We start from the raw sequence: 13,390 nt of genomic DNA, 5'->3' as shown, positions 1-13,390 counted from the left end.
TCACAATTAGGATAGTAATATGCCCAAGGGTATTTTTGGATCATTCTTTAATATTGAATCTTGATACACTTGAAATGTTGTACAAAATCAGTTCACTATATATAATATATATGTATGTATACACAAATTATATGTATACATACACACACACATATATATGTAGAAATTTTGATGATTTGATGATGAATTCAAGAGAGAACAATAGGAACTGGACCTTTAATTTCATTGGTAGAGGTAAATTTCTAGATAAGAAAACTCCCTTTAAGAGTCCAGTTCAGAAACTCCCTGAAATTTACAGCATTAGAAAGTTGTCTAGACTCTAGGTGGCAGAGCAGATAGGATGCTTGGCCCAGAGTCAGGAAGACCTGAGTTCGAACTTTAGACACTTATTAGCTGTATGACCCTGGGCGAGTCATTTAACCCTGTTTGCCTCAGTTTCCTCATCTGTAAAATGAGCTGGAGATGGAAATGGCAAACAAGTCCAGCCACTTTGCCAAAACAAACAAACCAAAAAGGGGCCACAAAGAGCCATACATGACTGAAAATGACTAAACAATAAAAAGATTCTAGGCTGAGTACCTGCCCATGGTCACATGGCTAATATGTATCAGAGGCAGGACTTGAACTCAGATCCTCTGTCTTTGAAGTCATTTCTACATCCAGTACTCCATTGTCCAATAAACAGATTAGACTCAAGTTGCAAAACTTTGCAAAGTATGCAAAACATGGTCACATATAAAAGAAACAGAGAAATTTGGCATAGTGGATAGAAGGTTGACCTTGGAATCAGGAAGACCTGGGTTTAAGACTTTCCTCAGACACTTAAACTAGATGTGTAATTCTGAGCAAGTCACTTAGACTTCCAACAACCTAAACAACAAGCTACAACTTTACGTTAGAAATGAATTGTTGATTTACAGTGGCGGAGGAAGTGGTAGTCCCCTCACTGGTGAAATCACGGTTATAACATTTATAGAAGACCAAAAATATTTCCTTGGATAGAAAATCTACTTTGTAGGGAATACATATCTTATAAATTTGGATAGAGACCAAAAAAAAGTCTGTGATAGTTAAAAAAATGAACCACAAATGTATTTATAATCTCGTGTTAATTTGAAAAAGCACTTAAGAGATTATAGTCACAGAATTGGCAAAGAATATTGAGATTTAGCATAAATCTCTCATTTTACAGGTGAGGAAACTGAGACCCAGTAGGTTAAATGCCTTCTAACTTAACAGTCTCAACAGATCATTTTTTATAATCATGATTTTTCCATGAGTTGTAGCAGAGAGCAATTTCTAATTACCTTTTGGTGATTAAAAACAAAGAACTAATAACTACAGTTGTTTCTTTTAAATCATAGGGTTAGATAGGATCTCAAAAGAAATATAATTATGATTTCAGGTGACAGTAAGCCTGTGGTAGTGGAAAGAGCACTGGATCTTGAGTAAGAAAGACCTAAGTTTAAAATCGTCTTCCCTTATTTCCTGGCTATGTGACCCTATGCAAGCACTTATGCTATTTGCCTCAGTTTCCTGAACAGTAGAATAGGGCTAATAATAGCTCTTGACTTCTAGAGTTGTTGTGAGGATCAAATATGATCATATTTGTGAAGTACTTAGCAAAGTGCTTGGCACATAATATGTGATTAATAAATTCTTATCTTCTTTCTAAATATTCTAAACAGATGATAATATATTGGTTTTTAAAGTCTCAGGGACAAGAATTCTATATCCTTTCTTACTGAGTATTGGTGCGAATTAATATACTTTTAAAAAAAGCTTTTTTATTAAATATTTCCCAGTTTAATTTAAAATTATAGTAATCATTTAAAAAAATTTGAGTTCCCTCCCTCTCTATTATCCCTCCCCTTTTCTTGATAAGGGAAGCAATTTCATATCAATTATACACATGAAGTAATACCAAACATATTTCTATATTAGCCATGTTGCAAAAGAAAAACAGATAAAAACAAAACCAACAAAAATAAAGCTTAAAAAGTATGTTTCAATTTGCACTACGAGATCCTCATTTCTCTCTCTGGAAGTGGATAGCATTTTTCAACATGGATCCTTTGGAATTTTCTTGAGTTATTATCTTGATCAGAACAGCCAAGTTTTTCGCAGTTGATCATTATTACAGTCTTACCATTTACAAAGTTCTTCTGGTTCTGCTCACTTCATTTTTTGTGAGTTCTTATGTAAGTCTATCTAACTTTTTTCCCCTTTAAACCATGTTTTTTTGTCATTTTTTTAAAACAGTGCAATAGCATTCCATCATAATCATATACCACAGATCGTTCAGCTACTTATTGATAGATGACCCTTTGATTTCTGGTTTTTTGGGGTTTTTTTTGTAGTTATAGGATATTTAGGCTATAGACCTAGTAGTAGTATTGCTGGGTCAAAGAGTAAGCAAAGTTTTATAGCCCTTTAGGTATATTTCCTAATTGTTCTCTAGAGTGGTTGCATTTTTCCACTACTCCACCAACAATTTTTCCACACTTGTCATTTTCCTTTTCTATCATGTTATCCAAATCTGATTGTGGGAGGTGGTGTATCAGGGTTGTTTTAATTTGCATTTCTCCAATCCAAAGTGATTTAGAGAATTTTCATATGGCTATAGTTTTGATTTCTTCTTCTGAAAACTCCTTCTTCGTATCCTTTGACCCTTTGTTAATTGAGGAATTGGTTGTTTTTTATAAATTTGGCTCTGTTTCCTATATATTCGAGAAATGAGGCTTACCTGAGAAACTTGCTGTACATTTTCTCCAAGTTTCCTGTTTTCTGTCTAATTTTGGTTGCATTAGATTTTTTTATACAAAAACTTTTATGTTTCATGTAAGCAAAATTATCTACTTTATTTCCCATAGTCTTCTCTATCTCTTTGTTTGATCATAAATTCTTCCCTTATCTATAGATTTGAGAGGTGCATTTTTCCATGCTCTTGTAATTTGCTTGTAATTTTTTTTTAGTCTAAATAATGTATCCATTTTGACTTTATTTTGGTTTATGATGTAAGATGTTGATTTATGTCCAGTTTCTGTGAAATTGTTTTCAAGTTTTGTGAACATTTTTTTTTCAGAAATTATGTTCTATCCCCAGAGCTTGGATCTTTGAGTTTATCAAACACTAGATTACTATGTGTACTGTGAACCTAATCACTGAACCACCATTTTATCGACATTTTAGTCAGCGTTACATTTTTTTGTTGTTGTTGCTAACAACTTTGTAATATAGTGTGAAATCTGGTATTGCTAGGCTACCTTCCTTTACATTTTCTCCCACTGATTCCCTTAATACCCTTGACCTTTTCTTCTTCCAGATAAATTTTGTTATTTTTTTCCTAGCTTTGTAAAATAGTTATTTGGTAGTTTGACTGTTATGACACTGGGTAAATAAATTAACTTAGGTAGGATTGCAATCTGAATTAACCTCAGCCTACTCATGAGTAATGAATATTTCTCCAATTGTTTAGACGTCTTTATTTTCGTGAAAAGTATTTTGTAATTTTGTTCATATAATCCCTGGGTTTGTCTTGCCAAGTAGACTCCCAAATATTTTATATTGTCTGTATTTATTTTAAATGAAATTTCTCTATTTTGTACTGCTGGGTTTTGTTTGCCGTATACAGAAATGGTGATGTCTTATGTGGGTTTATTTTATATCCCGCAACTTTGATGATGTGGTTAATGGTTTCAAGTACTTTTTTAGTTGCTTCTCTAGGGTTCTTTAAGTATAGTATCAATGCAAAGAGTGACAGTTTTGTTTCCTCACTGACTCTTTTTACTTCTTCAATTTATTTTTCTTTAATTATTCCAGATAACATTTCTAGTACAATATTGGATAATCATAGTGATAATGTAGATCCTTGCTTCACCTCTGATCTTACTGTTCTTCAAGTTTCTTTCTATTACAGATAATACTTGCTTTTGTTTTTAGATATTAGGTAGATACTACTTATCATTTTAAGAAAGACTTCATTTATCCCTATGCTTTCTAGTGTTTTTAATAAGAATGGGTGTTATGTTTTGTCAAAGGTTTTTTCTGCATGTATTGGTATACTTATATGATTTTTGTTTATATTTTTATTGGTATAATCAATTATGCTGATAGTTTTCCTAACATTGAACCAGTCTTGCATTCTCCAGCTGGTCATAGTATGAGATCTTTGTGATATAGTGCTGTAATCTCCTTGCTATTATTTTATTTAAAGTTTTTGCATTAGTATTAAGTAAGAAACTGCACTATAGTTTTCTTTCTCTATTTTATTCTCTCTGGTTTAAAGATCAAAATCATATTTGTGTCATACAAGGAAATTGGTAGGACTTCTTTACCTATTTTTTTCAAATAGTTGGTGTACTATTAGGATTAATTATTACTGAAATATTGTAGAATTTATTTATAAATCCATCAGGTCTTGGGGATTTTTTGTTATGAAGCTCATTGATGCTGTGTTCAATTTCTTTTTCTAAGGCAGAGCTATTTAAATATTCTATTTCCTCGTCTGTTAATCTGGGCAATATATATGTTTGTAAACATTCACAGGTTTTAGTGAAATGGTCAGTTTTATTGGCATATCATTTCACAAAATAACTCCCAACAGTTCTTTTAATTTCATTTTCATTGGTGCTTTAGTCACACTTTGCAGTTTTGACACTAATAATTTGGTTAAAAAAAGTCGATTAACCAATGTTTTATCTATGTGGCACAGTGTATTTGGCCTAGAGTCAGAAAGACTCATCTCTTTGAGTCAAAATACTGAAGTGTGGAAAGGCACTATCTTAAGCTCCAGATTTTATTTTTTTGTACTGCTCTTTTCAGAGTTAATTCTGTATGCTTGAAGTTTTCTGGAAAATTTGGAAGCTTCCAAAGTGATGTGATGGGTGGACTTTCTTTTACTGGTCTGCATTCTAGCCTTTACCCAGGAAGGACCCCTTTTCCCTTGGCATTATATGCATATATATATGCATCTGTATATGTATATATATATATGTATATATGTGTTATATATACACACATTATATATACAACATTATATATATAAAGCACACATATATTATTTATACACATTATATATAACACAGTATACATATATGTACATACATATATATACATATGTATATATATACATATATGTATAGACATATGCATACACATACATTATATATACATATATATGTATACGCACATATACAGACACCCATACACATACACACACATGCATATGCACACACACATCTATCTATCTATCTATAATCTCTGCATGTATCTATATATATATATATATATGCATAGCTCCTTAGGACTCCAGGTTCCTTAGGACTAGAAGTGATACTGTTACTCATGGTCCCTGACCTTTTGTCACTGAAAGTAATACTGCCCCTTACACATAGGCAATGGAGTTGCTAAATAGTATTGGGTCCTGCTTCCAGTGCGAGCACAGAATTCTGTCTAATCATTTTTGGACCAGTTATCTGGTTTCCTTGCTATCTCTGCCTAGAGAGCTCCTGAAGTTGCTGCTTCTTCTGTCACCACTGCCTGGTTCCCCCCACTGGTGTTTTATCCACATGGTCAGCCTCTACCCCATGTCACAGATCTCTTTTTTCCAACCCCCTTCCTAAGTTTTCTTGGGTGGGAAAAATCTCTTACTCTGATGTTTTGCTGGTTCTGCCACTCCAGAATTCAATTTAAGGTGAAATTTAAATTTGTTTGGAGGGGAATGTTGGGAGTGCTTTCTCTATTCTCTTATCTTGACTCTGACCCTGAAAGTCCTTCTGAGGACTGTGCCAATTAATTTTCAACCTCATAATCTGAAAACTTTTTCATATCATGTATCTTAGTTATTTATCTTGCTATGTAGATTATTTACTTCCTTTAAAATATTTTTTATCTAAAAGGTAATTTAACTTTTAGCAAAATTTTTAGCATTAAAATGAAATCATTACCTTTCACATAATAGATTCTCAATATGTATTTGGCATATAAATCTTTCTAGTCTAATATAATCATTCATAGTTATTTGGAAAATTTTGCATAGTGAAAGGTCCCTTGCACCAAGAGTCAGGAGAGAGATCTGAGTTCGAATCCTGATCCTAATATTTAGTAAGAATGTCACAAGGAGCAAGTCATTTAATATCTCTGGGCTTTCATTTATGCATTTGTAGAGTAGGTATAATTATATTCATATTATTAATTTCATAGAGTCATAATGAAGACAGTACTCTGTGAATATTAGTTACTAGTATTATAAAATTGGCCTAAGCAAACAAACAAAAATCCCCGAGTTATCATTGTGGGTTTAAGTAGGAAGTAGTATATCATGATTAATGATTTAGGTGCAAGAAGTGGCATAAATTACATTATCATAGATTTAAATGACAAGAAAAGGAAATAGTCATACATACAATGAGATGTAAAAAGACAGATCAAACACTATACTATTGCAGCAACACATGAAAATATTCAGAGAAAGTCATTTAGGGTGTGTGTAGAGCCTTTTTAGAGGATTTGTGGAATGACTTAGGTAACTATAGCAAAGAATGTGTGTTCATCCTTCATTGACGGAGAAGACCATGCCATCAGAGAAATAGTGACATGACTCGAACTTGATTTTATTTTGAGTGAGGGAGGGCTGTGCAGGTCAACAGCCTCACTTCTCCTCCAGAACCATCTGAATCCAGTGACCAGATATTCATCAGGATGACTGGAGATGACCCAGGATGAGACAATTTGGAAGTAATGAACTAATGATGAAATATTAAAATTTTATTGAATTCCTTCTAATTACCATTTTCAGTAAAGGTATGTGTATGTATGAGAATACATGTATACATGTATGCACATTTATAACATATATGCACACACACATATATACATACATACACACATATGTTTATACATCAGAATGTCTGAGAGAATTGTTTTTGGAGAACTGATGCTCAAAGAAAACTTAGTCTGTCAGATATAAAAATATAAATGTCTGTTAATAATTAGATGAAAAAAGGGGGCACAGTTAAGGTGGTAGGTAAAAACTTGCTAGAGCTCTCTCCCCAAACTCAGTCAAATACTCGTAAAAAATTCTGGAGCTTCAGAACCCAAAGAATGATGGAAAGAAGCAAATTGCCAGCACAAGACAGCCTAGGAAGGTCAACAGAAAGTATCTATCTTGTTGGCCTGGAAGCAAAGAGTACTTCAGCATGGGCCACACCAGCACAGATAGCACCTGAGCAGACCTTGAGAGAATGAATGACTGGTACCTGTGGTGGTTTACAGGCTTCACAACTCCAAAATACAAAGGACAAATTGGAAGGTTAGTGGAAAAAACCTGTAAGACTTGTGTGAGAGAGTACAGTGGTTCTATCCCAGCCCCAGGGTGGCGGAGAGGATGGAGGAGCCCATGGCAGCTGCAATAGTAGCAGGGGCAGCAACAGCAACTATATCTGGACCTCTAGGCCCATAGATTGTGGAGGGATGAAGTGACTGACAATACACTCCCTCCCGCACCCCCACTGGAAACAGAAAACTATCTTGACAAAGAGCTCAAAAGCCAAGTAATTGGCTGGCGAAATAAGCAAAAACAGGGGAAAAAAATCAGATTATAGAATTTTACCTTGGTGACAAAGATCAAAACACACAATGAGAAGGAGACAACAAAGTCAGAACTCCTACATCCAAATCTTCCAAGAAAAATATGAATGGCTTTATCCAAAAGGACTTTGAAAATCAAGGAAGAGAAGTAGAGCAAAAATTGGGAAGAGAAATAAGAGTGATGCAAGAAAATCATGAAAAATGAGTCAACTGCTTGCTAAGGGTAGCCCTCAAATGTGGAAGAAAATAACACCTTAAAAATAGACAAATCCAAATGGCAAAAGAGATCCAAAAACCAATGAGGAGAAGATTGTCTTAAAAAGGCGAACTGGTCAAATGGAAAAGAAGAGCCAAATGTTCACTGCAGAAAATTATTTTTAAAAAAATAGAATGGAGCAGATGGAAGTTAATGACTTCATGAAAAATCAAGAAAGGTAAAACAAAACCAAAAGAATGAAAAAAGAAAAGACATTGCGAAATATCTCATTGGACAAAAACAAAAACAAAAACAAAACAAAAAAAACCCTGACCTTGAAAATAGATCCAGGAGAGATACTTTAAAAATTATTGGATTACCTGAAAGCCATGATAAAATAAAGAGTCTAGACATTATCTTTCAAGAAATTAACAAGAAAAACTGCTCTGATATTCTAGAACCAGCAGGTTAAATAGATATTGAAAGAACCCACTGATTGCCTCCTGAAAAAGATTCCCATGGGAAAACTCCTAGAAATATTGTACCCAACTTGCAGAGCTCCAAGGGCAAGGAGAAAATACTGAAAGTAGCTAGAAAAAAACAATTTGAGTATTGTGGAAACACAATCAGGACAACAGAAGATCTAGCAGCTTCTACATTAAAGGATCTGAGGGCTTGGAATCTGATATTCCAGAGGTCAATGGAGCTAGGATTAAAACCAAGAATCTTCTACCCAACAAAAGTGAATAAAAACTTCAGGGGAAAAAGTTCATTCAATGAAATAGTGAACTGTCAAGTATTATTGATGAAAAGACCAGAACTGAATAGAAAATTTGACTTTCAAATACAAGAATCAAGAAAAGGTAAACAAGAAAGAGAAATCATAAGGGACTTACTAAAGTTTGCATTCCTACATGGAAAGATCATATTTGTAACTCTTGAGACTTTTCTCAATGTTAGAGTAGTTGGAGGGATTATACACATATAGACGTAGGGCAAAGGGTGACTTGATTATGAAGGGATGATATCTAAAAAATAAAATTAAGGGATGAGAGAGGAATATATTGGGAGAAGGAAAAAGGAAGAAATAGAATGGGATAAATTATCTCTCATAAAAGAGGCAAAAAACCTTTTTAAATGGAGAGGAAGTGGAGGGAGGTGAGAGGGAAAGAGTCAGTTTTAGCTTAAGGAGAGATTAAGATGCATACTCAATTTGGTATGAAAATATATCTTATACTACAGGAAATGGGGGAGGGTATAAATTGGGGCCAGGGGATGATATAACGAACAAATGGGAAGAGGGGTTAAGTAGAACTAAGCACTTTTGAGGAGGGACAGGATCAAAAGAGAGAATAGAATAAATAGGAGGCAGGATAGGATGGAGAGAAAATATTGTTAGTCTTTCACAACACGACTATTATGGAAGTGTTTTGCATGACTACATATGTATAACCTATACCATATTGCTTGCTTCTCAATGAGGGTGTGTGGGGAGGGAAGGGGGAAGAGAAGTTGGAACTCAAAATTTTAAAAACAAATGCTAAAAGTTGTTCTTGCATGCAACTGGGAAATAAGACATACAGGCAATGGGGTATCGAAATCTGTCTTATCCTATAAGAAAATAGAGGGGAAGAGAATAAGAGACAAGAAAGGTGTGATAGAACAGAAGGGCACATTGCGGGAAGGGGTAATCAGAAGTCTTGCTGTTTTGTGGTGAAGGGGGTGGAAAGATGGGGAGAAAATCTGTAATGCAAAATCTTGTGGATATAAATGCTGAAAACTACAAATTAATTAGTAAAAATCTGAAAAAAATAATTAGATGAACAATATTCTCACAGAGTGCATGTATAGAATATTCTCATCCTTCACATATGGCCCTTTCTCCCTCTCTGACTAACTTTGCATAGGCAGTTCTGTCAGTCCTATTTACTTGTCTCAATATCCTGAAACATCCATTCCTTGCATTCTTTGGATTATGCAATAACATAACCATACACACAGAGTCAGAGGGAATTAAAAAAAGTCATTCATCATAGCTTCTCATTTGACTAGTAAGAAAATGAGACTTCTCTATCTTGTTCACTTCAGGATCACAATGAGTGAATCCTTTTTGTTGTGGGCTAGGTTCACGATCACAGGACATCTAGGTGGCACAGCGAATAGAACACAAGGCTGGAATCAGGAAGATCTGAGTTAAAATCCAGTCTCAGACATTCATTAGCTGTGTGACTGTGGGCAAATCACTCATCCTTGTTTACCTCAGTTTCCTCATCAGAATCTTTGCCAAGAAAATCCTAAGTGGGGTCACGAAGAGTTGGACATGACTGAAACAACTCAACAACAACAAAGGTCCATGATCTGGCTTTTCCAGATAGGCACGGATTTATTCTGTTTCAACCATACTCATCATGGCCCTACCAACCATTCTGACTACATTAGACTGAGTATAGAAAGCTGTGGTTTGATGAGTGATACTCAATTCATTGGCAGCCAGGTGTTCAGTGACTGACATGATAAAGCTGTCATGTTATGCTATGTTATGCCATGTTATGTTACATTACGTTATGTTATGACAACTTTTACCCATTGCTGCTAGTTCTGCCCTCTGGGGCTGAACAGAGCAAGTCTAATCCTTCGAGTTGGCAGGGCTTCAAATTGTTTAAAGACAGGTATTGTGTCCTCCCCTAAGTCTTCACTTCTGTCAGCTCAATGTCCAAATTTCTTCAGCTAATCTTCATGTAGCATAATTTTGAGGGCATTCACCACCCCGTCCACTGTTCTTTACATGCTCGCCAGATTTTACGAAGGAGGATACCATTTTGTTTCCCAGTAGTTAACAATCAGGTATACAAAAAGAAAATTTATACATAACACAATTGTAAGTTTATTCTGCATTATTAATTTATCTCCATTATTTTCTTAAATCTGAACAAACAACAAAGCAACAAATCAAGCCTTGTGTTGTACCATTTGCCACTTTCCAAGGGACAAATGTTCACCATAAAGATTGAACATCTCACTCTTATAAGACTATTGAGATGGCTCCAGAACACCCCTGGAGGGGCTCTGAAGAATGGAACGTTTTTCTTCCATCTGACAGTAAAAGGAGAGCTCCAGTGGTAAGATTTTGTAGTTGTTCATAGTAAATTCCATCATATTTAATTCGGATTGACACTTGAGTTTGTCAGGAACATTTTAAAACCTGCCTTTGTGTTGTCTCTCTCAGCTTTGTTTCATCTGCATTTTTGATAAGCATACCATCTATTCCTTTCCCACATCATTGATACTGAAAATGAATCCTCACCATACCACAACCAGCAAGCAGTGATTCATCCTTTGATGGAAAGTGTCAAATAAGGAGGTCCCTTATTGCCCCTTAAGTCAATAAATTCTATTTGGATAGTTCTAATTGTTAGTGTATTTTTCTGTACAAGTCTAAATTTATCTCTGTAACTTGTATCCATTTCTCCTAGTTTTCTCCTATGGTGATGAAACAAAATCAGTCTAAATTTTCTCCCTTCCCCCCTCTCATGATAACCCATCACATGCACAAATCACCCAAACAATCAGCAAGTATTAAACACCAACTAGATATGAAGAATCTAAATAGTTACTGGGAATTTGGACACTGAAAGAAGGAAAAGAAATATAGAAAGAATGAAAAAGACTAATTTATACATATGATCATATTAAACATATTTCCACATTAGTCATGTTGTGAAAGAAGAATCAGAACAAAAGGGGCAAACCATAAGAAAAAAAATCCAAAAAAGAGAGAAATGGTATGCTTCTATCTGCATTCATACTTCATTGTTCTTTCTCTGCATGTGGACGGGATTTTCCATCATGAGTCTTTTGGAATTGTCTTAGATCACTGCATTGTTGAGAAGAGATAAGTGCATCAAAGTTTATCATCATCCATTGTTGCTATTACTATGTACAGTGTTCTCCTGGTTTTGCTCACTTCACTAAAATCAGTTCAGGTAACTCTTTCCAGGTTTTTCTGAAGTCATTCATTGATCATTTCTTGTGGAACAATAGCATTCTGTTATATTCATATATCGCAGCTTATTTAGCCATTCTCCAATTGATGGACATCCCCTCAATTTAAAATTCTTTTAAAAAATATATAATATATTTATTTCTCAATTTTCAGCATTCGCTTTCACAAGAATTTGAATACAAAATTTTCTCCCCCCCCAACCCCAGGACAGCATCACTCCGTCCACTCCTCCTTCCAGTTTGTCCTCCCTTTTATTATTCCCCTTCTTCCATCCCCCTCCCCTCTGTTTTCCTATAAAGCAAAATACAATTCTATACCCCATTGTCTATATACCTTATTTCCCAGTTGCAAGTAAAAACAATCTATAACATTCATTATTAAAGCTTTGAGTTCCATATTCTCTCCTTTCCTCCCTCCCCATCCACCCTCATTGAGAAAGCAAGCAAGTTAATATAGGTCATACATGTGTAGCCATGTGAAATACTTCCATAATTGTTATGTTGGGAAAGACTAACCATATTTCCCTCTGTCCTATCCTGCCCTTCATTTATTCCATTCTCTCCCTTGATCTGTCCTCCCACAACAGTATTTGCTTCTGATTATTCCTTTCCTCAATTTGCTGCCCCTTCCATTATCTTCCCTCTCCTATCCCTTTCCCCCCTGCCTTCCTGCAGGATAAAATAGATTTTCATATCAAATTGTGTGTGTGTTAATCCCTCCTTCAGTCAAATTCCACTAGAGTAAGTCTCACTTATTCCCTTTCATCTCCGTGCTTTTCACCTCCACTGTAAAACCTCTCTATTGCCTCTTTTATGCAAGATGACTTGCTGCATTCTACCTCTCCCTTTTTCTTACTCCTAATACATTCCACTCAACAGTAAATTTTAATTTTTAGGTATTCTCCCTTCATATTCAGCTCACCCTTTGCCCTTTGTCTATATGTGTGTGTATGCATACTTCTATATATATATATATGTATATATATGCATACACCTGTGTACATATACATATGTACACACATGTAATATACACATATATACCCATACAAACATACATATATGTGTATATATGCACACATATATTTATATAAACACAAAAATATAAATCATATATTATAAATATATGCATATAATAAATATACACATATCATAAATATATACATATATACACATCATAAATATATATACATGTATGTATGCATGTGTGTGCATATATATAAATATAGATCTATCTATCATCTACACATTCTCTCTAACTACCGTAATACTGAAAAAGGTCTCATATGTTACAAATATCATCTTTCCATGTAGGAATGTTAATAATTCAACTTTAATAAGTCCATTATGGTTTTTTTTCCTGTTACCTTTTCATGTATCCCTTGATTCTTGTATTTGAAAGTCAGATTTTCTATTCAGTTTCGGTCTTTTCATCAAGAATGCTTGAAAACCTTCTATTTCATTGAAATTCATTTATTTCTATTTCATTATAATTCAGTTTTTCCCTCTGAAGTTACTATTGGGTAGATGATTTGTTGAGTAGGTTTGGTTTTGTTTGATAGGTGATTCTTGGTTTTAATCTTAACTCCTTTTACCTCTTGAATA

Source organism: Notamacropus eugenii, chromosome 7 (assembly GCF_028372415.1).
Source record: "Notamacropus eugenii isolate mMacEug1 chromosome 7, mMacEug1.pri_v2, whole genome shotgun sequence".
NCBI lineage: Eukaryota > Metazoa > Chordata > Mammalia > Diprotodontia > Macropodidae > Notamacropus > Notamacropus eugenii.
The sequence above is the reverse complement of the archived record's forward strand: the minus strand, read 5'-3'. Positions refer to the sequence as shown.